The 25,969-nt window shown below is 47.3% G+C and overlaps 1 protein-coding gene across 12 annotated transcripts in view; it reads right to left on the bottom strand.

Annotated features, from left to right (window-relative positions):
• PTK2B (protein tyrosine kinase 2 beta) overlaps positions 1 to 25,969 on the bottom strand; it is a 149,440-nt gene that overhangs the window by 78,179 nt on the left and 45,292 nt on the right. The window contains exon 1 of one of the 12 annotated variants that reach the window (XM_054561011.2): positions 1,070 to 1,459. The gene's annotated coding sequence lies outside the window, so the exon portion shown is untranslated. 12 annotated transcript variants of the gene reach the window in all.

The raw sequence follows: 25,969 nt of genomic DNA, 5'->3' as shown, positions 1-25,969 counted from the left end.
AAATGAAAATATGCTCAATATCACTAATCATAAGGGAAATATGAATCAAAACTACAATGAGATAGCATCTCACCCAGTTAGAATGGCTATTATCAAAAAGACAAAAAATAACAAATGCTGGTGAGGATGTTGAGAAAAGAGAACTCCTAAACGCTATTGGTGGGAATGTAAATTAGTATAACCGTTACGGAGAACCGTATGGAGATTCCTCAAAAAAACTACAAATAGAACTAGAACTACCATATGATCTAGCAATCCCACTACTAGGGATTTTTCCAAAGGAAATTAAATCATTATGTCGAAGAGATATCTGCACGTCCACATTGATTGCAGCACTACTCACAATAGCCAAAATAGGAAATCAACCGAAGTGCCCATCAACAGATGGAGTGCTATTTAGCCATGAAAAAGAACAAAATCTTGTCATTCACAACAACATGGATGAACCTGGAGGATGTTATGTTAAGTGAAATAAGTCAGGCACAGAAAGAGAAATGCTATGTTTTCTCACCCATAGGTGGGAGCTAAAAAAGTTGAGCTCACAGAAGTAGACAGAATCGTGGTTATAAGAGGCTAAGAAGGGAAGGGTGGAAGGTGGATGGAGAGAGGTTGGTTAATGGATACCAAATTAAAGCTAGATAGGAGGACTAAGTGCTAATGTTCTGTAGCCCTGTAGGGTGACTAGAGTCAATAATTTATTGTATATTTTTAAATAGAAGAGAGGATTTTGGATGTTCCCAACACAAAGAAATGATAAATGCTTTCCATGATGAATATGGTAATTACTCTGATTTGATTATTACACAGAGTATACATGTATTCAAATATCATTCTGTACCCCATAAATATGTACAGTTATTATGCATAAATTTAAAAAATTACTAAAATTTAAAAAATCGACTCTCTTAGCCAATCTGAAGTATGTAATACAGCATGCTTAGGTACAGTCACCATGCTGTGCATTAGATCTCCGGGACTTATTCATTCTATATAAATAACTTTGTCCCCTTTGACCAACACCTCCCTCTTTCCCCACCCTCCTAACATCTCAGGTGATTCTGGTACCCACCCGGTGAGGCTGAAGAATGGCTGGCTTGGCCCTCAACTCATTGTGAGAACTGAATCAAGAGAGACTCACTACATGGTGAGGCCTCTGCATTGGGACCCAGGTCTCCCAGTTCCCAGGCTGCAGGCCTCCCTCCCAGGGCGGAGCTTGGCAAACGTTTGGTGCCACGATGGGTCTCAGGGAGTGACAAGTCTCAAACGCAGGCCCTTCCTGGGTGTCTCTGAGTCTCTTGTCTCTTATTTTAGAGCAGAGTTGTAGTTTCAGTTTTAGTTTCTTGTATTTACCCAAGCCCTTTATTGGGAAATAGGTGCTTGGGTAAAAAGCGAAAAAAAAAAAAATAGGTGTTTTCAATCATTCAGCGTTCAGAAAATTTGGGGGGAACTTTGGCCTTTAAAACTCCAGCCACGAGGCTTCCAAAGTAGGGAAACCCTGAATGCGGTAGCGAGAAATCCCCCTGCAGGCAGCTCTTCTCTGGCAAGTCTCCCCAGCACAACTCACATGGTAGCAGGAGTTTTCCTCCCTGGTTAAAAACATCAAATAAAATACAAAGGGAAAACCCAGCTGAAAATTTCCTGAGCAAGGTCACAAAATGACTGTTATCCTTTCAGAAGAAAGGTAGGAGAAAAAGGTCTCAGGGATCCAAAATCAGACATGAACACAGCACCAGGAAGCCAGGGCTGGGCAGAGAAAGACCTGACCCCGAGAGTCTCCTGTGGATCATGATGTGAGTAGCAAGTCCCTGAGAACAGGAGCTTATGGACAGAAAGCTCAGCAATGTGTCATCCAAACAATAATACACAACAAAAACAACATCAAAAAAGCACAGGGCCAGGTGCAGTGGCTCACGCCTGTAATCCCGGCACTTTGGGAGGCCAAGGCGGGCAGATTGACTGAGCTCAGGAGTTCGAAACCACCCTGGGCAACATGGTGAAACCGCGTCTCTACTAAAATACAAAAAAATTAGCTGGGCATGGTGATGAGAGCCTGTAATCCCAGCTACTCGAGAGGCTGAGGTGGGAGAATCGCTCGAGCCCAGGAGGCAGAGGTTGCAGTGAGCCAAGATCATGCCATTGCGGTCCAGTTTTTTTAGATTCCATCTCAAAAAAAAAAAAAAAAAAAAGGCACAGATTTTTCCCTGCGATGCTGTTCTCACCTGGATGGAGAGACTCACTTGTAAATTAACTTGTGCATGCTAAAAGGTAAGGAATAAGGAGACTACTTAGGCATATTCAATTAAGGGACTATGAAGACTCCAGAGATTATATGCAAATTATCTATGGAAATGTGCTCCTATGGTTACAGCTGAGTTGTACACCGAGGGAAAACAGAGAAATTAAAACAGTTGTGGTAGGCCAGGTGTGGTGGCTCACACCTGTAATCCTAGCACTTTGGGAGGCCGAGGTAGGTAGATCACTTGAGCCCAGAAGTTTGAGACCAGCCTGGGCCACAGGCAAGACTCCTATCTCTACAAAAAATTTTTAAAAAGACCCCAGCATGGTGGCATGTGACTGTAGTCCCAGCTACCCAGGTGGGTGAGGTGGCCTAGGAGTTCAAAGCTCAGTGAGCTATGACTGTGCCATTGCACTCCAGCCTGGGCGACAGAATGAGACCCTGTCTCCAAAAGCAAACAAAAAAACAGTGGTTGCAGAGAGGAAATTAAATGTTCCCTTTTAATGTTGGTTTGATTTCCATGATACATCTAAAGACTCACTTTGGCTACCTCTTTAAATACATTAGACCTAACCCTGAAAAGAATGAGAAGCCTGCAACCTACTTCCAGCTCCCAAGCACTGACATTCCCCATGCAGCCACGTTGGGAACAGGGCAGTTGGAATCCTGAATCCTGGGTTTCATCTCTATAAAAATCGGGCATCCAGCTCCCCCATGTCGGATGTGAGTCTATGTTTGGCATAACGGTGCCGGGGCCCTTTCTTCCTTTAGCTCTTTGTTCATTGAGGTTTCTGAAGCACACAGGAAGTCAGAAAAAAGAACAGCAACCCACTTCTCCACAGCCTCACCGCAGACAAGAGGCAGCAGGGAGGAGACAGCCAGCGAGGAGGGGAACTGTGTGCTGCTCTCCCCTAGCTCCACTTGGGGTGGGGGATAAGATGAAGCAGGTGGGAGTGGAGTGTGGGGGTTATGTCTACACCCCAGTTTTCAGGAGCCCCAGAAGGAACCAAGTTCTACTTTTCTGCTTCTATTGACAGAATGTTCTGATTGCCTTGTGTACACACACACAGACACACACAGACACACACACACACACACGGATAAGCTGTAAGATTTTATACTCTTTTGAATCACATGCAACTTCAACCCCAGAGCGACACTCTTGGAGACATCACCTTATCTATCCGACCTCAGCTTTTCTCATCTAAAAAGTGAGGGGATTAGGTGAGGGGATTAGGTGAGAGGGATGTTCTTCCAACAGTCTTGCATATGAATATTTCATACTGTTTAAAGTGATTGTTCAGCTCCTGAAGTGGTTTATTTCTTCATTGTTTGGCTGAAAATACTTGCATATTTGCAGAACCCCCCTGAATCCCTCACCATAGCCCAGGATTCCTTAAGGTCTGGACTAAAGCCCTGGACTAGATTTGATGCTTCCAGGATCATTGTCTTGGCCTATAATTCTGGGAGCTAAACTCGTTAGCTACAAGGAGAGACCTTGGTTGTTGAGGGAGATATGAGACAGTGGAGGGAAGAAAAGGTGAGGGAGAGAAAAGCAGAAAAGAAAGAAAAAGATAGAAGGAGATATTGATAAAAGAGAAAAGTAACAACTAAGATTGTAAACTCACCAATGGCAGGAACCAGAGCTAAAGGGAATGTCAGATAATTTGTTTTTACTTCCTTCGTTTTTACAAGTGAGGGAACCGAAGGTAGGGATGTTCCCTTCCCCAAAGTAAATGCCCTGGGGTGTGCTAGCTTTCAAGTAATCCCTTGAGGACTGACTATGCAGGTGACGCCAGGAATAGTGTTAAGTAGGGGGGGAGGTTTACATTTTCCAGAACCTTCTCCACCTGCACCCAACACCTGATCTTTACCTGTGAACTGTGCTCTTGGGAGAGGCTCCTTCCAGCTAGAGCTAATGTGCCCACCTGTTTAGAAATGGAGTCTCCATTTTAATGTAATGGCACCCTTCAGTAAAAATACCCTCCTGTGACACAGGCAGTGCATGTGACAGAGAGCTCACAGAGTACTAGCTCTTTGTCTTCTCTCCTCACTCCGGAGGTGGCCCTGGCCCCTTTACAGGAAGGAGACACTGGCTCAGAAAGGGTTAAGACCACACTCAGCCAGAGACAGAATCAGGACTAGAACTAAGACCTCCCCATGGCAGCCAAAGAAGGATGCCAGGTGCGCAAAGTTCTTATCACACTGGCATGAAACAAGCACATTTCTGGAGCTCTGTCCTGGCCCAGTCAAATCATCTGGGACAAATCCTGTTACCTCCCTGAATCTCAGTGTACTCGCCCATAAAATTGGGCATGTTAGCACTATCTTTCCCAGAACTGTTGTGAACGTGAATAAAAATAATATCTGTCATGTATGTGGCAAACTACACATCCCCAACGCTGAGTGTTGGCCGTGATCACAGATCACCCAAGTTCCTCTGGTTCCTTCAAGCATCTGCATATTTCAATGACAGGGGCCCCTTTTGGCAAAAACAACCTATCTATTCCATTTCTGGTTGGTTTTCAGTACCAAAGAGGTCTTTCCTAGGATATGTTAAAGGAATTTTTCTACACCTTTTACCCGCAGGGGGCAGCTCTGCCTCTGGAGCTGTGAGACATGAGTTGCACCCTCTTCACTCCCACTTTGTACAGCGAGTCTCTGGTTCTAAATGCAGGAGTGAAAATGTTATACGAAAGGGGTCCCGATCCAGACCCCAAGAGAAGTTCCTTGAATCTCACACAAGAAAGAATTGAGGGCGAGTCCATAAAGTGAAAGCAAGTTTATTAAGAAAATAAAGGAATAAGAGAATGGCTACTCCATAGACACAGCAGTCCTGAAGGCTGCTGTTTGCCCATTTTTACAGTTATTTCTTGATGACATGCTAAACAAACGGTGGATTATTCATGCCTCCCCTTTTTAGACCAGAAATTTTTGATCAGGGTAATTTCCTGACATTTCTATGGCATTTGTAAACTGTCATGGCACTGGTGGGAGTGTAGCAGTGAGGATGACCAGAGGATACTCTCGTCGCCATCTTGATTTTGGTAGGTTTTGGCTGGCTTCTTTACTGTAACCTGTTTTATCAGCAAGGTCTTTATGACCTGTATCTTGTGCTGACTTCCTATCTCACCCTGTGACTTAGAATGCCTTAATCATCTGGGAATGCAACACAATAGGTCTCAGCCTCATTTTACCTAGCTCCTGTTTAAGATGGAGTTGCTCTGGCTCACACGCCTCTGACAAAAAGAAACATGAGGGTTTGCATGGTTCAAGATCATTCCAGTCCAGGCCCACCTGCTGCTCAGACACATTTTAGTCCCAACCTCAAGAAGCCCACAGGAATCAATTTGGACAAGATCTGCTGACACCAGTGATGATCACCAGAAGTCTCCAAAGACTGCTCCCTCCCAGAAGGGCCAATGGCACTAGTTGGGGTGGGGGCAGCCAAGCCTATTGGTCCTGCCTGGATTGGCCTGGCCTGAACCCACTCTACAGCTCCCTGCTGTCTGGGTCTAGGTCTTGGGTTCTGAGGACTTTAGACCTGAATGGGCTTTGACGGTCAAGCACCCCTGGACTCTCTCCCATGGCTTTACAGCCCACACCTGGGGCTCCTGTCTGATGCTTGGTCCACTCTGAGCTCTGGTCTCTGCTCAGCCTCGAGCTGAGGTGGCAACCACAAACCTCTTCATCTCACAGCACGGCTGAGCAGACTAACCTCCCACTCTTGGGTTCTATTATTGGCTGTCAACATTGGCATCATGTGTCAAGTGCCTAATTGCATGGCCGTGTGCCTGGTGAGGGGAATGAAGGCTCCAGAACACAGGGTACCCTGCTCACCAGTGCAGCCCACGGCTCTTCTGAGAACAAACAGGTCGTACAGGCAGAATACTAAACCAGACATGAGTGGACATGGCACGCTTCTATATAGCTGAGGGCACCTGTGCATAACTGGGGAGGAGGGAGGTGCCCACTGGGGGAGAGGCACAGGGGACAGGGAAAGAACACGGCCCCCAGAGGCAGGAAACGTGGGGTCTGGTTCTCAGCCCTTCACTACCTAGTAGCTTATGACCAGGAGGCAGTCAATCAGAGCATTGTAGGATTTAACACTGGAAGTCTCTGGTGGATTCTAGGACCTGGATGTTCCTCAAGGGAAACACATATGTTCTGCCCTGGACCTACAGGTCAGAACTAGTGGGTGGGGCAAAGGGATATTTATTTGAACAGAAATGATGATGGCATGCTTTGGAAATGACTGGATGACCGTTGGGAAGGGTGATACCAGAGTTGGGTGATACACCATTGGGAAGGGTGACTGCCCAAGTCAGACACTTGGTTCAGGGCAAAGCTGAGACCAGATATGAGGTCTCCTCATCCCAGGCTACATCCTGGCTCTAAGACCTTAGGCTCTGAGTTCCCTACGTGTGAAGGACAGGGTAAGGGGACTTGGGAGGGCCTCACTGGTCTGGCAGGGACTGTGCTACAGCCCACATCTTCCTTCTGCCCCAGAAACTCCCTATGCTGCAGCCTGGGCACTCCTGAGCCCATGTCCTCCTCGTGATTGTGAGATCACATGGGTGAAGATGTCGTGTCCTCCCATCAGCCCCTTCCAGCCTCACAGGATGGTGGGAAGGCCTTGATTTCCAGTCCCCACTTTATAATCCATCAGGAGACTAATCAAGTTGGTTCAGCTCTTTGGACTCATGTCCCCTCTGTTCAAAGAGGAGATAAGGCTGGACTCTCAAGTCATTTCCAGCTCACTATGCTATTAGATTTACAGCATCTCAGGGCTGAAAGGAATTGCAGACATCACGTAGTGCAGTGCTTCACATCTGGTGCACCTGGGCAAACTGATCTCCTCAGCCCTCAAGGGCATGTGGGCCAGGCTTTGTAATAACCACATTTTCTGGTTTCTACATTTGATGCTTTGACATGGGGTCCCACTGACCCTGGAGGGACTGCTTCCCCCAGGGCCAGCCAGTTTCTGACAGCTGCCTTTCATATATGCAAACCAACCCATCCAGAGCCCACACTCGCAACCACCTCCTGTCACACTCACACTGGAGGCCACTATCCATCTGTCCTAATCACCCCAGAGTAGGTACCAGGTAACTGGGGACAGTGCCTATTCGAGAGCCCAGAGCCTGCTGAAATTATTCACATGAGCCAATCCTAAACCTGCTATGCTGTTTCATGTTCCTTCCCACGGAAATCACAAGAAATGCTCCTGCTTACATTTTTTCTCACTCTCTCTGCCTCCTGACCCACCTGTGCTGCCCCACGGGGCCCTGTATGGTGTGCTGGGACTCCTGTTGTGAGGAGTCTGTGAATGCGAACTTCTTCCTTCATGACAGTCATCTCTGCATCTGCATGTCTTACTATACGGGATTAAAACAAATCCCAAGTATCCTCAAAACAGGCCAGCCATGGTTTGAACCTTTAGGCTTAAATGCAGTCCCCTTTGGGGTTTCAAATCCCCACCAGTCTACTTTGTGTGCCCTGCAAATACTTCTATTGTCTATGTGCACTGCACATGAAAAAGACTTAGAAGCCCCAATGTGCAGCCCCTGCTGCCCCTCAGCCTCAGGATTTACCACCTATGTATCGGCGTTCCCACTTCCAAGGAGCTCTCCTTTGTGGTAAACCCTACATTATACTCACCGCAAGCCTGCTTTCTCACTGCTGTTGTCTCTGCTTGGACTTCTGCCCTCTGGGGACATGCAGGGTTGGTTCAATCCCTCCTCCTTTTGATGTCTCCTCAGCTTTTTACAAGCAGTGCTCTGGGTTCCCTAGAGGCTTTTCTTCTCCCACCTAAACACCTCTTGTTCAAGAGGCGTATTTTTCACTATTCTGTGGCTCTAGAAGATCCCATCCCAAGGCTCTTCTCTCAGGGCCTCTCCTGCTTTAAACCAGAAGGAGAAGCCACCCTGCCCTGAAAAGATGCCTGACCTCCATATGACCACTGCTGGTTTTTCATGAGAGTTTTAATGTGAAATCTCCAATTTTTTTAAAAAAAAATTATTTTAGAGACAGAGTCTTGCTGTGTCACCCAGGCTAGAGTGCGGTAGTGTGATCATAGCTCATTGTAACCTCCAACTTCTGGCCTCAAGTGATTCTCCTGCCTCAGCCCCCCAAGTAGCTAGAACTATAGGTGTGTGCCACCACACCCAGCTCTAAGTTTTAAATGTTGGGATAAACTTACACAATATAGAGGCAGGGAGGAGCAACGGGTCCTCTCCTAGCTGCTTGCCCAAGGCCAATTCTCTCCAATTGTTTAGCTACTTTCGAGTTGGAGGGGGCAGAGTTTTCCCACCACTACCCAAGTCCCCTCCCCACGCAAAGAACTATGCGAAGACTCTGGTCACGGAGAACACTTTAGACAGCAGCTTGTTGGAGAAGTCTGTGCAGGGGCTAGGGAGTAAGATGTCTAATGTGTGCTTTGAACACAGACTCATGCTGCCTCCCTGCTGTGCTCCCACAGACAGAACACAGCATGCTGCTGCCATGGGATCTCCACTGTGGCAGGGGCAGGGCCCTGATGTTTAGGCCTGGGTATCTTTTCTCCTAAAGCAGCAGCAGTGGTAATGTGCATGAGTGAAGCCCATCAGGCATGGCTGGTGGAGCCTAAGCCAATAGGACAGTGGGTATCTGGGCTAAGGGGGCAGCTGTGGCTTGGGTTCAGCTGATGCTTGCCTTATGAGAATGGATGCTTGACCTCTATGTGGCCACTTCTAGTCTTTCAAGAGAAGACTTGAAGTGGCCACATAGACTTTGGAAATGTCTATGTGGAAATTTAGACTTTGTATATGAACTCTCTAATCTTTAAATGCTAGTGCAGATTTACAAAACAGTATAAGCTAACAAAAACACATCTTTGGACTGGATCAAGTTCCAGGACCACTAGTTTGCATCCTCTGTCACAACCTCAGCTAGGGTTACCCTTCCCTCCAGAACAGGGTGGTTGCCAGCACAGCTCAGGTGTCCTCAGCTCTCCTCTAGGCTGTCTCAACTATGATGTCCTCTGGCCATTGCTCCCTGTGGTGGTTAATTTTCTGTGTCAACTTGACTGGGCTATGGAGTACCCAGATATTTGGTTGAACATTATTCTGGGTGAGTCTGTCAGGGTGCTTTTGCATGAGATTAGCTTTTGAGTTGGTAGACTGAGTAAAGTGGATTGACCTCCCTAATGAGAATGGGCCTCATCCAACCAGTTGAAGGCCTAAATAGAACAAAAGGCTGACCCCTCTGCTGAGTAAGAGGGAATTCCTCCTGCCTGAGGGCCCTCCAACTGGGACGCCAGCTTCTTCTTGCCTTTAGAATCAAACTGAAACATTAACTCTTCCTGGGTCTTGAGCCTACCGACTGCAGATCTTGGGACTAGCCAGTCTCCATACTCCTGTGTGCCAATTCCTTACAATAAATCTCTTTATAGACATCTCTACATCTTGTCTGTTCTGTTTCTCTGGGGAACTTGGACTAATACACTCCTTTTGATCAAAAGACAGTTACACCTTTGAGGAAGAAACTGAAGATTTTATCAAATGAAAGCTCCTCATCTGGCTCACTGACCACATTTATATCACATTTCTAGCGTTGAATATAATAACAATACCAACTACTGTTTATCGAGTGCTTTGTATGTATCAGGCATGGGGTTAAGCAATGCATATATGCTTTTTTATGCAATCCACATAACACCCTGTTCCCCTTGCAGTACATATGAGTGTCCCTAGCTCAAACGTCATATTGGTACTTCCCAGGCCATGCGCCTCTGCCTGGATTGGTGCCTGGCAGAGACAAAGTGCTCCGCAGATTATTCCTGAAATCAAGAAATGAACTCTTCTTTAAAATAGATTCTGTTGGACACTTCTCAAAAGACGACATTTATGCAGCCAAAAAACACATGAAAAAATGCTCACCATCACTGGCCATCAGAGAAATGCAAATCAAAACCACAATGAGATACCATCTCACACCAGTTAGAATGGCAATCACTAAAAAGTCAGGAAACAACAGGTGCTGGAGAGGATGTGGAGAAATAGGAACACTTTTACACTGTTGGTGGGACTGTAAACTAGTTCAACCCTTGTGGAAGTCAGTGTGGCGATTCCTCAGGGATCTAGAACTAGAAATTCCATTCGACCCAGCCATCCCATTACTGGGTATATACCCAAAGGACTATAAATCATGCTGCTATAAGGACACATGCACACGTATGTTTATTGCAGCATTATTCACAATAGCAAAGACTTGGAACCAACCCAAATGTCCAACAATGATAGACTGGATTAAGAAAATGTGGCACATATACACCATGGAATACTATGCAGCCATAAAAAATGATGAGTTCATGTCCTTTGTAGGGACATGGATGAAATTGGAAATCATCGTTCTCAGTAAACTATCGCAAGAACAAAAAACCAAACACCGCATATTCTCACTCATAGGTGGGAATTGAACAATGAGAACACATGGACACAGGAAGGGGAACATCACACTTCGGGGACTGTTGTGGGGTGGGGGGACGGGGGAGGGATAGCATTGGGAGATATACCTAATGCTAGATGACGAGTTAGTGGGTGCAGCGCACCAGCATGGCACATGTATACATATGTAACTTACCTGCACATTGCGCACATGTGCCATAAAACCTAAAGTATAATAAAAAAAAAAAAAAAGACAAAAAAAAAAAAAAGTAGATTCTGTTGGCCGGGCATGGTGGCTAATGCCTGAAATCTCAGCACTTTGAAGGGCCAAGGTAGGCAGACCACCTGAGGTCAGGAGTTCGAGACCAGCCTGGCCAACATGGTGAAATCCTATCTCTACTAAACATACAAAAATTAGCAGGGCATGGTGGTACATGCCCGTAATTCCAGCTACTCGGGATGCCGAGGCAGGAGAATTGCTTGAAGTCAGAGGGCGGAGGTTGCAGTGAGCCAAGATTGTGCCACTGCACTCCAGCCTGGATGACAGAGTGAGACTCTGTCTCAAAAAATATATATATATAAAATAAAAAGAGATTCTGTTTATATTCCCATATTACAGATGAGAAAATGGAATCTCAAGAACAATAAATAACCAGCCCAAGGTAACAGAGCTAAGAAATGGTAGAGCTGAGACATACCTCCAAGTCCCTTGAGTTCAAAACTCACATTCTTCACCCTACACCCATTCCCAGTGTGCATGGAAGAACCAGGCCTGCCTCCAGCCCCTGACCTTGGCATTCACAACACAACTCCCTCAGCCGGCAAGAATGCCCTCCGTGTAGCTCCCTCAATGCTCAGCAAGCCCAAGCTACCCCCAGGCTGACAGCTTTACTCCTGGACATTCCACTGGGGCTTATAAAGACTAACCTGGGGCCAGGTGTGGTGGCTCATGCCTATAATCCCAGCATTTGGGAGGCTGAGGCGGGTGGATCACTTGAGGCCAGGAGTTTGAGACCAACCTGGCCAACATAGCAAAACCCAGTCTCTACTAAAAATATAAAAATTAGCTAGGTGTGGTGGCGAGCACCTGTAGCCCCATCTGCTTGGGAGGCTGAGGTGGAAGGATCGTTTGAACCCGGGAGGCAGAGGCTGCAGTAAGCCGAGACTGTACCACTGCCCTCCAGCCTGGGCAGCTCTGCCTCAAAAAAAAAATAAAAATAAACTAAAAAGACTAACTCGAGAGTCTCACCACAGTTTTCTCTTTAAAAATAAGAGCAAACCAAGAGAGGAAACCCATTGAAGTCTCAGATCATCCTCTTTTCATCATAGAGTTGCTTTCAGGTAACAGGGGAAAAAGGTCTGATGCACAGGCTGAGAAGTGAGACCACAGAGCAAGATAAGGCTGACCACACTTGGGCCTGGGTAGAAGAAGGTCGTGAGGCAACATGCCCAGTTTCCAGCAACTCCCTGACCTTGAATTCTGCATTGCTCTTGAGTCTCATGTGGATGAAAATACACAGCAGATCAGCAGATAGATGGTGGGTGGTGAGTGGAGTCAGGGACATTTTGCAAAAGGGAAATCATACCAACCACAGGTAAGGGACAAGAGGGGGAAAGGATGAAGGCCGTAACGGAAGGGCTCTGGATAGACCACAGAGGAGGTGAGCGATATGCCCGGGCCTTCACAAACTGTCAGACTTACAGGTTTACAAAAGAGTAAGCTAATAACTTGGCCTCGAATGTGGCCACATACACAAGTCTCTTCATTTGCTCCTTAATGATTAAACCTTCCCACCCTCTGGTATCCGGAAAGCATCTCTGATTGCCTTGTTCTTCCTAGAAGCCATCTCATTCCATAAATCCACTGGGTAGTGCACATCTGCTTTGTCCAAGACAAACAATGGTCTGATTTCTCTGTCTCTTGCAGCATCAAGCTCCCTTTCACTGATTTCAATACAACACAGCTGTTCTGATAATGATATAGCCAGGTACGAGGAAAACTGCACAGAGTGTTATGGCTCCTACCTGAACTCCCAGGAGCTCTGAGACCCTGAGCCCAACACATCCTCAATGGAGACCTCAGCTGCGTCATTGAAGCAGAATGCTGGACCAGCTCTGATAATCTCTGACTTAAGCTCTTTCTTTCTTTTTTGAGATGGAGTCTCACTCTGTCACCCAGACTGGAGTGCAGTGGTGTGATCTCAGCTCACTGCAACCTCCACCTCCTAAGCTCAAGCTAGTCTCCTGCCTCAGCCTCCCGAGTAGCTGGGATTACAGGCACACGCCACCATGCTTGGCTAGTTTTTCTATATTTTTAGTAGAGAGGGGGTTTTGCCATGTTGGCCAGGCTGGTCTCAAACTCCTGCCCTCAGGTGATCCACCTGCCTTGACTTCTCAAAGTGCTGGGATTACGGGCATGAGCTACCACACTCAGCCTTGACTTAAGTTCTTTTGTTTTTGAGATGGAGTCTCACTCTGCCACCCAGGCTGAAGTGCAGTGGCATGATCTCGGCTTACTGCATCCTCTGCCTCCTGGATTCAAGCAATTCTCCTGCCTCAGCCTCCCCAGTAGCTGGGACAACAGGCACCCACCACCACGCCTGGCTAATTTTTGTATTTTTAGTAGAGATGGGGTTTTACTATGTTGGCCAGGCTGGTCTCAAACTCCTGACCTCAGGTGATCCACCCTCCTCGGCCTCCCAAAGTGCTGGAATTATAGGCATGAGTCACCACACTAAGCCTTAAGTTCTTAATACATGAACTCCTGTGTCACTTGGCATTGGGTTCTTTGCAGATAGAAACCCCTGGAGCCCCCAGGCCCAGCACAGGGCCTGGTCATCTCAGGTCCCCCTACATGCCAGTGAAGGGATCCTGTGGTTATAAGAGGGTAGAAGATAAGCTGTAGGGCAGGGGGTGTGGAGGAAGAGGTCTTAGGGCAAGGCCTTTAAGAAGAGGGAAGTGGAGGTTGGAAAACATGGGGAAGAGGGAGGGCATAAGGAAGAGATGTTATTCCATTCTGCTTTCAACATAATATCACAACTCTGTTTATTCTGAGAAGCAACCAGCTGCAGCTCCAAAATAGAGATGCTGAGAAATGCCTCTGATGACAGAGACTGCTGTTGAGGGAACAAGGTTAGAACAGCCCTTCACAAGGGCTGGAGTGAGAGAGATCCTGAGAGGGGAGACACTCCTGGGTCTCTTTCCACTTCCACCCTGCCTGCCCCTGCTTCCTCCTTCCTAGCCCAAGGCAGCCCTAGTTCTTCTTTCCAGGGTCTCCGGGGCCCAGGGCAGGCACATGAGCAGAGTGTGGCCCTGCCGTCACTCCAGGCCCCAGCAAGAGTGGTCAGTGTTCCTGGACAGAAGCTCCATGGCCAAGTGGGACAGATGGCTTCCTTCTCCCTGGACCTGAATATCCTTTTCAAGCAATGTTGCTGGGAGCAGAAGAGATAATGAGACAATGGGATGGAAGCAGAGGGTTTGCTAAGTGTCTGTGTTAAGAGCTTGTGTGTGCTTGCACATGTAAGCAGGAGCAAAATCACACCAGGTGAAGTTAATCAGGCAGGAAGCCTTGTTTCCAAGTTATTGCAATAGGGCCAAGACTATTCCAATAGGGGAGGGAGATTGAACTCAATTCCGACCACAAGGGGAATAGCTGGGGATTTACAGCCAGTGGGCAAGGTGAGAGAGTCAGTGGAGGGACGAATACCAAGGGGAATTTGGTTAGGTAGCAATGGTGGCGGGGTAGGGGGTGAGGGGGTCGTTCTTGCTGGACTTTCTGGAGCTTAGCAGGCCAAGGAGTGGGAGCGGGGGAGCCAAAAAGAGGGCTCAGAGGAGGCTGCTTAAGGTTCGGTCAAGGAGGGAGTCCTCATCAGTGGAAGGAAAGCAAAGAGAGCAGGATATTTGGGGACATAGCTGTTCCCCTCCCTCACCCATGTAAGCATCAGCTCTAATAGGAGCCACCCGTCCGTCATGCACTCACTCCACAGCAGAGAGAAAGGACAGTCCTAGGCTATCTGGCATCTGCTAACAAGGGCAGCATGGGTTTGGGCCCGTAGAGGCCCATCCCATCTCCAAAGCAGGCCAGCCTGGGCCTGACTCCACAGCACCCTATTCCTGCTTTGTACCCGGCTTTGTGAGGCCTGCTTTATACCCTGGCTCTTGTGGAATCAAAGAGACCCTGATATGGTTTAGATGTTTGTTCCCTCCAATTTTATGTTGAAATGTGATTCCCAGTGTGGGAGGTGGGGCCTGCTGGGAGGTGTTTGGGTCATGTGGTGGATCCTTTATGAATGGCATGGTGCCTTCCCCATGTAATGAGTTTAATGAGTTCATGTGAGATCTGGATGTTTAAAAAGGATGCTGGCACCTCCCCTGCTTCTATCTTGCCATTTGAGACGCTAGCTCCTCTTCCCTTCCGCCATGATTGGAAGCTTCCTGAGGCCTCACCAGAAGCCAAGCTGATGTTGGTGCTATGCTTGTACAGCTTGCAGAATCATGAGCCAATTAAGCCTCTTTTCTTTATGAATTACCCAGCCTCCGATATTCTGTTACAGCAATGCAAAGAAATTGATACAAACCCTGAAAGGACTTTCCCCATCAAGGCCCCACTGCATTTGCTGGGGACTGACCTAGGGTGACTGAGGAGAGAGGCCATCATCCTGGAGGCCTGTCACCTTCTTCCTTGTTGAAATGGACACTTGGCTGAACATGGACAGGTGGGCAAGCCCAGACACCCCGCACCTGGGCTGTTCAGTCCCTCACCATCCCCAGCAGGACAAGTCCAGATGGACTTTCTGGACTTTTTGTTCAACAGCCCGGAATACCCTCCAGCTGCCACCATGCCCACTGGAGGGTCTCTCAGGCAGGGCTGCTCCCAAAACCAGGATGGCCACTGGGCTCAGGCCTCACAGGACAAAGAGCCCTTGACACTATTTCCAAATGAGTCCATTCATGCAGTCAGTGTGTGTGTGTGGCGTGTGTGCATGTGTGTTTAAAACTATTAATTGGTGAAAGTAAACATTTAAACGACATCATAATGTTTGCTGCCCTATTTGGCTATTTCTGTCTCTTCTTCTTCTTTCTTAATCCAGAGCGACTCCAAACATGGAAGAGGCCCAGGCTTTTCTAGAACTCCAGAGACCCTGGTCTCAGGCACCTTCTACCTCCTCACATTAAGCATTCCAATGCCAGCCGAGCCACCACATTCGGCCTCCTCCTCTGCCGCATCCTCTTTTCTCAGTCCAATTCTGTGTCTGAGGCTGCAGCTCCTCCCTCCCCCACACCCTCTCCTCTGCACCCTCCCCTGCCCCAGCCCAGCATCGCCCTCTGCTCTCCACACACAGCCACACAGCCACAAACACCCCTTGACATGCTTGAGTGGGAGTCTCAGAGCTGGTCCTCTCCCAGACTCTGTTGTGTGTGCTCAGAAATTTCAAAAGGGACTTCCTGCCTCCCTTGGGGGGAAATGGTCTGGGTCACAAGAAATTTGCATATTGTAAAGACTGACCTGCACAGGAACCCTGGCTCAGGAAATACCTGCCTGGGAGCAAGAGGCCAAGTGGTAAGAGGAAGAGGCTAGAAGTTGTTGCCATGCCCAGATGCCTGCTCAGCTTCTGCCTAGAACTGACTCCATAGGATTTTTGGCAGACCATGATCTGGCTGGTGGAAAGACTTCCTAAAATTAATTAGGCAAAGGCCAACATGGCACCACATGAACCCTGGGCACCCAAATCTAGAAGGTGGATGTCGCCTGGGTGATTGCTTTGTACACATAGGAGACAAGCAAGGTTAGCACAAAACCTCAGAAGATGGGAACTGGGGGGATTAGTCCAAAGCCCCAAAAGAAGTAGACAGCCTCCCCCTGGGGGATGGAGAGATGGAAGGGGTGGGAGGTACTGGGGTGGATCTGTCCTCAGGGCAGCTGAACTAATTCTAGGATCAGCAATGGAGTGAGATTTTCTAGTGACTTGTGCCACCCCAAGACCCGAGAGCCATGATTTGCTTCTTTGGGTTTCAGAACTTCCTGTCAATCACAGGAAGTAGCACAGGTGGGTCACCTTCTCCTATTTGACAAGGAAGCTTCTTTGAAACATGGTGTCACGAAGAGATGAGGCAGGTGTGCCAGGGCTGGCTGCCAGAAGCCTCATGTTTCTGCGGCAGTGTCAACAGAAAACAATAAAAACATCACGTATGATTAGTGGTTCTGTTTGAAATGCTTCTGTCAGGACTGGCTAAGTCCGAAGTCCTTAATTGGTTTATTTCATAACCCAGGAGCAGTTTTACAGCCTTTGAAAGGAAGGTAAATTACCAGCAACGTCTGGCTGGAACAGTCCTCATCACCAGGGTCATCTCAGGCCCTCCTAGCTTTAAGGTGTGTGCATTTTGCCTTCTAGGAGGGAGCACAGGCTACTACTCATAATAACCTTAAAATAATAAATATCTTTGGGGTATTTTTAATGAGTGGTGACAAATGTTAACTCACTTAATCCGCAAAACAAAGCAAAGCAGTTGGTATTATCATTCTCCTACCATGTTACATATGGGGAAACTGAGGCATGGGAGATTAAAGGAACTCTCTCAGTGCCACAGAAGTAGGAAATGGCAGATCTGTTTCCTATTTCCTTAACCAGTACACCACACTGTCTCTCAAAGAAACATACAGGACTTTGCCATATTGCAGAGGAAAGAAACCAAGGCTTATGCAGGTCCCTGTCTTGCTAAATTCTTTCTTTTTCCAAAGAAAGAGGCCAAGGTTAAGGTGTCATGGGTCTCCTGCCTTCCCTCGGGCTAGGGAAGAACTGCGGGAATTGTGACTACAATCAATTCAACAAACACCTTTGAGTACCCACCAGATTGGCAGACGAGAGAGAGTACAAAAGGAGTAAGTAGTGATCCAGGGACTTACAGCCAAGTTGGGGAGACAGATATCGCCACCAAATAATACCACGCAGCACAGTGTGGTTAGCGCAAGAGAAGGGGACATGAAATTATGTCTGGGGAGCAGCACGGGTGAAGAAAGTTAATTTCACCTCACGGGAAAGGCAGGACATGAGTTGGACCTTCCAGGCTGGATAGGTTTGCAAACAAGAAGACGTGGGTTGAAAGCTGTCAGAAAAACTTAGAATGCATATGGGCAAAACTACAGGAACACCTGAGGCTTGCTGAAGATGTCACCAGAAGTGTCAAGGTTTACAGAGGTGACTACCCACAGCTATGCATAGGACAGATTTGCAGGAAGAAACCCTGGGGCAACATCGAGTGACAAATGCATTGATTTTGGCAAGAAGTAGTGTCTTACTCAAGATGGGGGCGATAATGAGGAAAAAGGAGTAGATGAAGGAAGATGTCCCAAGGTGGAATCCACAGGAATTGACAGCCAGTTAGAAGAAGAGCGAATATTGCCTACAATCTTCTCCCGTCAATTGGACGTCAGTGGGGCCACTCATCAAGTCAGGATGAGAAGGTGGGGCTGGAAGGTTCTGGGATCACTCATATGCAGGCAGACAAAGTGGGAAAGTCAATAATGCTTGCTTCACTGTAGCTCAAGAATTCATGGCAAAATTCTGTTCAGTCCCTGCAGTGCTGAGCGTAATGTCTCCCCGCCCCACATCTCCATATCTCTGCCTATCTAAGGCTCCTCTTGGTAAAGCCCACCTCAAGTTTCACCTCTGTCAGGAAGCTTTTCTTCACGGCTGCTGTTCCCTTTTCAGCACATCTTGCTTATTGTAAATGTGCTATGTTTACCCTTTGGGGCTCTAGGTTTCTGGTAAGCTGGAAATGGTGCGTTACGCACTTTTTTCCCAGTTGTATTTAGCATAGGACCTGGAATTCTTGGAGGAGGCCATCATTCACCCAGGAGTATGGAACCGAACTGCCCTGGCTGAAGCCCCTGAGGTGCATTCTCTGAGCTGCCTGGGGTGCATCGCATGGAAGGCAGCTTACAGCCTCTGGTGGCAGTCAGTGGCACAAAGGGCAGAGCTGAGCACAAGCCACAGCTCTATCCCTTGCTAGTCATGCACAGACTTATTTCTAACTATCCTGAACCCTGGCTTCTTTCTCTGTAAAACGGGGACGCTGATGCAGCTGTTTCAGCGCTGTTGTGAGGACTCCTTGCCAGGTGTTTGTATGTAGAGTGTGTGGAGAGCCCTGGGCCCTGGGACTCAGCTGGTACACAGGCTCTTAACTTGGGGGAGCTGCTTGTGCGCATGTGTCAAGACAGGCGGCCGGGCCCTGGTCTAATCTTAGCCCTGCAGTGCCCTGGGTATTTCCTCACTTCCTCATCTCCTGCACGTGGGAGAGTAATCGTGGCCCACAGGACTGGGGGTGGGTGAAGCCGCCAGTGAGAATTCACATGAACATGTCCCAGGAACGCCAAGTGACTGTCACAGCCCAGCACATGGCAGGTATTTCTGGGGCTTCAGCCAGTCAATAGTCATCATGCAGCCTACTCAGACAGGACACGGGTGAGCCCCTGAGCCTCTGCGGGGCTCCGGGGTGGAGGTCCATGATGAGAAAAAGGAGGACTTGCAAGAAGGGCAGCGGTAGACCCAAATCAGAATCACAGAGGCTCAGAGCAGCAAGAGCAGTCAGAGTCCATGCCCTGTATCCCAGACCATGCAGGCACTCCCTCTTGCCCACTTCCTGCTTGAATTCTTCTAGTGATGAGAAACTCACTATCTCAACATTTCTGCAACCTGTCCCATTGCTCAGAGCTCTAATTATTAAAAAGCCTTCCTTTATATTCATCCCAAATCTACTTTTCTGTAACTTCCTGGGCCTGCTCATGGAGATGCACAGAACAAAACCCATCTCACTTCCACCTCCTGACCTTTCACTAGTGGAAAACAGCTCCTCTGCTCTCCCAGGCCTTCCCTGGACCTGCCTCAGTTCCTCCAAACACTTCTCACAAGACGTCATCTCTGGCTCCCCTCTCTCCCTCAAAGCTTCCCAAAAGCTGGTTCAAGAGGGGCCCTCAGAACTGGGCTGAAGACCACAGAAGTGCCCTGGCCTGACAAGATGGGCTGGCCCTTATCCTAGTCCCTACTCCAATGAGGGAATTTGCCCAGGGCCAGTGGGATATCCTGAGTTTTTACTCATTTTCCACCATGACAAGAACAGGAGTGATGCTATCCAAGGAGCTGCTTCCACAAAAATTCCCAGCTGACTCTGGCCATGAGGGTATCCCTGTTTGTCATAAAGACTTGGGAAGATGCTCCAGAGAGGTGACACTGCCGCACCTACTGAACCTCATTTCCACCCAGCAGTTCAAGATTTTGCATGGGAGTGGTTCTAGATTTTGCGTGGGAGCAGGTCTAGATTTCGCGTGGGAGCAGTTCTAGATTTCACGCAGGAGCAGTTCTAGATTTCGTGTGGGAGCACTTCTAGATTTCGTGTGGGAGAAGTTCTAGATTTCACATGTGAACAGTTCTAGATTTTGCATGGTAACGGCTCTTTGCCTGCACCTGTCTCTCAGAGACAGGCTCCCGAGTCTGGGTCCCTCCTGTCTCTGCTGGAAGGGGAGGCTGCTACCAAGGGGGTTTGGCAAGGCCAGAGGGCCCCAAGGAAGTCTTGGTGGGGGGAAAGAAAACACTGCTGGGGTCAGGGTGAAGGTGGGGGTGGGGTGTTGCTTTGCTAAAGGCCCACAGGTGTCGGGAAGGAGGATGAATAGTGTCAGAGGAACAGAGAACCCTGCTCCCCACAGTCATCTCTCAGCAAAAACAGAACACCTCCCCCAGGTGAGAAATTCATCCCAACAGTAAATCCCTAGGTCAACGACTTTAGAAACCCTTACCCCTTCTCCATCAGGCTAGAAGAGCCACAGTGTGGGGGTGCTAACACTGAAAGTCTGGGTCTCACCAGCATAAGGAAATGACACATACCTGCCATGCCGATAGGGCCTGCCTGTGAGTCATGCCCAGGAAGTGGAGAGGGGAGGACAGGTCAGCCTAGGGGAGGGAGAAGGGGAGGCCCCGGAAAGTGCAGGCTCCTGGTGATGCCCTGAGGCTCTAACTTTTCAACTCAAGCCCTGCCTCCAGGATGATGAACTGGGTCAGCAAAATGACAGGAGGCTCAGGGCCAGACCTGGATTACAGCAGGCCTGCCCAGACAGGTCAGTGATTTGTGTCCATAAAAGGAAGATCCAAGGGAAATGGGGCCTGCCCTTGTCACCCACAGACCCAGTCAGGTTGGTTAGTAAACATCAGACAGGGCACGCTCGGCGCGTCACTTTCGAACACATAGAGTATGCTTGCCTGGCACACGGGGCAGGGCTGACTGAAATGATGAATAGGAGGATGAGAAAAATTCCTGAGGGAGGCTGTCCGCATCATCGGGGTTATCAGTGAAGAGCAGTGTGTGGGTGTGGAGGGGAGCAAGGGGGCGGATAGACTTCACAGCCCAGTCCATCCACATACAGAGGACCCCAGGACCGTACTTCATTGAGAGCACCAGAAAAGCAGGCAGTGGGCCTCAGCCACAACCACCACCCCTGGGGAGACCACCTTGGATACCAGAAAGAGAAGGGCCCTCCAGCTCCCTTAGTATGACCTAATTTTACAGAGAAGGTGCCTGGAGCCCATAAGCCCCCTACCCAAGGTCCCTCCCTGAAGTCAGAGGGAGAGCTGGGGCCATTTTCCCACCCTGCCCAGTCCAGGGCTCGCTCTTTCCTTTAAAGAGCCAAATCCAGGCCAGCTGCGGTGGCTCATGCCTGTAATCCCAGCACTTTGGGAGGCTAAAGTGGGAGCATTGCTTGAGGCCAGGAGTTCAAGAACAGCTGGAGCAACAAAGTGAGACCCCATCTGTACAAAAAGTAAAATAAAAAATTAGGCAGGCACGGTGGTGCATGCCTGTGGTCCCAGCTACTCGGGAGGCTAAGATGGGAGAATCACCTGAGCTTAGGAGTTTGAGGCTGTAGTGAGCTATGATCGTACCACTGCACTCCAGCCTGGGCAAAGAGCAAGACCCTATATCAAATAAACAAAAAGGAAACAAAAAAAGAAATAAAAAGCTAAATCTGGAGCTAAATAATTTGTACATATGGACATAGAGTGTAGAATAATAGACTTTGGAGGCTCAGGAGGGTGGGAAGGCGGTGAGGGATAAGAAATTACTTAATGGGTACAATATACAGTATTTGGGTGATGGTTGCACTACAAGCCCAGACTTTACCACCATGCAATGTATCCCATGTAACAAAATCACTCTCACTTGTACCCCTTAACAACATTATACCAACAAAAAAGCACAAATCCTACCCACCCTTCCCTACATCACCCCGCTGACCATTCGAAAGACCAACACGTTTTATTTAGAGAATAACTGGGGGCCCTTCCTGGCTGTCATCTGGAAGAAGAAATCCCGACATCTAGACCCAGAGGGCGAGAGAAATGCAGTTTTGGCTTTTTCTCCCCATCTTGCTAGTGAAAAGATCCCAGGTGCAATGTTTGCACAGAAGTCTTTCCCATCCTTTTTCAAAAGTTCACAGAATATACGTGTCATTTGATGGTTCACAGTGTATTGGGGCATCGTACCCCGGGAAATCCTGCCCTCTCACCCACCCCCAACCCTTTATGATTGCATCACCATGGGGTTCTGCCACCGGATCAGGAGCCAGCTAGCTCACAGTCACATTGGCTTCCATGGTGGAGGAACGGGGCTGGAAGGAGGGAGAAACCTGGAAGGAGGGAGGGCACCAGAAACACTGAATGCTCTTGGGCTGTCCTCTGGCCTCTGTGACAGCTCCCTGTCTCTGTCCCTCCCTGACCCCTGCCTGGGCCAGGCCTCCTCTGAGCATCAGCCATCTCCCATCACACGCCCTTCCTTCTCTGCGGCGCTTGCCGGCATCGCACATGGATTCCTTGGGCTGTCTGATTCCAGCCCACTTCCCATTCTGGGTGTTAAGTTCTGGGAGGTCAGGGAGGACTGTGTCTCTTTATGCATCACCCTAGCCCTAGATTCTAGTTGACTCAGTGACATTTGTTGACTGAATAAATGAAAGTGAGCTTTTGCCAATGTGAGAACATGGGGATGTATGATTTTTCAGTTGCTGTAATAGACAGACCTAATGTCTACTGGGCCCTTCCCCCTTCATATGCATGGCATGCTGAATAAACCATAACAAAGACATCTTAATCACATCCAAGTGGTAAAGAAGAAACTCTCAGGTGTCAGAAATATCCGGAAAAATCTAAAGCAGTGTGTGGGCACTAAAGCTATGGAGGCCACCTGGGTATCAGAGGATGTTAGCCCAGGAGCTGGGGCCTGGGGTTTAACCTTCGTGCAGGGTGATGTCTTCAGGCTCCAGACCCTTGTGAGGCAGAGACTAACACAGCAAATACCATCCTGACTACGAGGTGGGCACTAGAAACACTGTTCACCAGCCGTGGGCAGGAAGAAGCTTGACCTCTGTCTGGGTCCCAGGAAAGAAAGAAAGAAAGATAGAGAGAGAGAAAGAAAGAAAGTAAAACCCAAAACCTGTGTCATTCTACTTACGTGCAGTGGGAATTCTATTCCAAGTAATTAAAATAAAAACAAATCCAGAGATGGTGACAAGTGATTCAAGCAGAGGAAAAAGCAGAACTCTGGAGGGCATTTCCATAAGCAAAAACACATAAATACCCTGCTCCTCCTGCCCCAATTCACAGTGACGATCCATACAACCAAACAACCCACCTTGAGAAATGGGCAGCAGATGCACATTATAGATTAGAAAATCAAGAACTGAAGTAAGTGGAACAACTTAAGACAATAAAAAGTATATTTGCAAGGCCAGGCGCAGTGGCTCATGCCTGTAATCCCAGCACTTTGGGAGGCTGAGGAAGGCAGATCGCTTGAGGTCAGGAGTTTGAGACCAGCCTGGCCAATATGGTGAAACCCCTTCTCTACTAAAAATACAAAAAATTAACCAGGTATTGTGGCGCGTGCCTGTAGTCCCAGCTACTCGGGAGGCTGTGGCAGGAGAATCACTTGAACCTGGGAGGTGGAGGTTTCAGTGAGCTAAGATCGCGCCACTGCACTCCAGCCTGGGTGACAGAGCAAGACTATGTTTCAAAAATATATATATTTGCAATATCTAAATAGGAAAAAAAGAAGGTATGCAAAGTCCAAGATAATAATCCTAATGGCTAAAATGGGGAGGGGAGATGTTGAAAAGAAGATAGCACTATAATACCAGTGGACAACAGTTTGGGACATAAGAAGAGAAAGATTAGAGTCAAAGTGCCATAAAATCCTTCCAATTTGGTGAGGAGGATAATGATATTGATTAATGTTAGACCTTAAATTCAAGTATGTGTTAAAAAATTAAAATAATAGAAACCCATTATTAGGTTTTATTTTTAACCTATTATTTCCATTAAAATAATAGAAACCTAATATATAACTTCTAAGCCAATAGGCTACAAAAGGAGAAAATAATAAACACGTAATCAATACAGTGAAAAGCAAGAGGTGAGAAAAGGCAAAGATGAAGCGTGGCAAACAAAATAATGTAGTATACATATACTAAATATATTAGAAGTCTTAATAAATAAAGAAGCTTAAATTGCCTGTTAAAAGACAAAGACGCTTAGACTTAATTTTTTAAAAATCCAGCTATCTGTAGTTTACAAGAAGCAAACCTAAAAACATTAAGACATCAAAAGTTAAAAATAAAGAGACAGAAAAATATAAATCAGTTACTAAGTGAAAGTTGATACTGATATACAAAATACCAAATAAGATTTGAAGAAAAACATTAAAAATATGATTATGAGGAATCATGTTAAAAAGGAAAAATTTGCCAAGAAGTTACAATCATAAGCTTATATGCACCAAAACACAGAGAATTAAAAATATAAAGCAAAAATGGACAGAAATGCAAAAAGAATTGCTTCTTTTCTTCTTCATGGTTTCATTTGGCCTGAGTGCTACAAAACTGTGTAGCAGTCAGCTCAACTGAGGATGGCTTAACTCAGCTGAACCTACAGTGCAGAGCTATGTCCACAGCCCTGTTCTGCCCTGGGGGAATTTAGATGGTTCTAACGAATCTACCAAGGAGGGTAGCAAAGAGTGAGGATGAAGAGAACTAATGAGAAAAAGGGAACATCTACTACGTTTAAGACATTGTGCTAAGAACTAAGTAAACCTTCTTATGCAACCTCATAGAAATCCAATGAGGTTGGCTTGGTTACCCCAATTACTACTAGTAACCCCAATTTGCAGAGTAGAAACCGAGCTTCAAAGATATTCAGTAACTTTTCAGAGGTCACATGACTGGGGAGCTATACAGTCTAAATTGTAGTCATCTGACATAATCTCCATGAGGCCAGGGACCATATTTTCACTCCATATCCCTAGTATGTAAAACTGCCTGGCACAGATTAGGCACTTGATAAATATCAGATGAATGAATGAATGCAGCTGTAATTCCAAGCCTGTGCATTTTCTATTATGCCAGAGCACCTACTCTGTTATCTCACTTACTCTTGGCTATCTATATCTTTATCTCACTCAGATCTCCTCTTCAAAAAAGGCATCTCCTCTCTCTAACCTGACCCATTTCCCCTCTCTCATTCAGAGTTGACAAAGGAGAGAGAAGAAAGCCCAGTTTCACAACAAGAGACCCAATTTCCTTCAAAGCTGGTGGTTGGGAAATGATGCTCCTGATAGCAGTTAAGGGAAACGACGGCAGGCACGGGGTGGCTCCCTGCACTGGAGATTTGCAAGAAAATGAATTTCCCATTCTCCTCTGCTGTCTGTCAGTTGCTGGTTACCTCCCTATCCTACAAGATCATGAGAAGACCCCTGGAAATGATGTGAGGACCATGAGGGATTAATATTTAAACACCAACTGAAGTGGCTCTGGAACCATACAAGTGGTGAGAAAATTCCTGGAGACAGAAGAAGTGTCAGAGGAATTTTAATTTGTCGCTATTTTTTGTACTTTTTATTTTGAAAGAATTATAGACTCAAAGGAAGTTGTACAAATAGCACACAGAGTCCTGAGTACCCTTGACTCATCTTCCCCTAATGGGAACACCTTGTAGGATAATAATAATATCAAAACCAGGAAACTGACATTCATATAATACTGTGACTGAACTACAGACCTGATCCCATTTTCGTTATTTTTTTTACATGGATTCATTCGTATGTGTGGGTGTGTGTGGTATGTATGTAGTTCTATGCAATTTCATCCTGTGAACACACTCATGAGACCATCACCACAGTCAAGATACAGAACTGTTTCATCACCATGAAAAGACTTCCTTGGGTTACCCCTTTTAGACACATTCATGCCACCACCCATCTCCACAACCCATAGTTTGTT

This window comes from Pongo abelii, chromosome 7 (genome assembly GCF_028885655.2).
Source record: "Pongo abelii isolate AG06213 chromosome 7, NHGRI_mPonAbe1-v2.0_pri, whole genome shotgun sequence".
Classification (NCBI taxonomy): Eukaryota; Metazoa; Chordata; class Mammalia; order Primates; family Hominidae; genus Pongo; species Pongo abelii.
The sequence above is the reverse complement of the archived record's forward strand: the minus strand, read 5'-3'. Positions and strand labels throughout refer to the sequence as shown.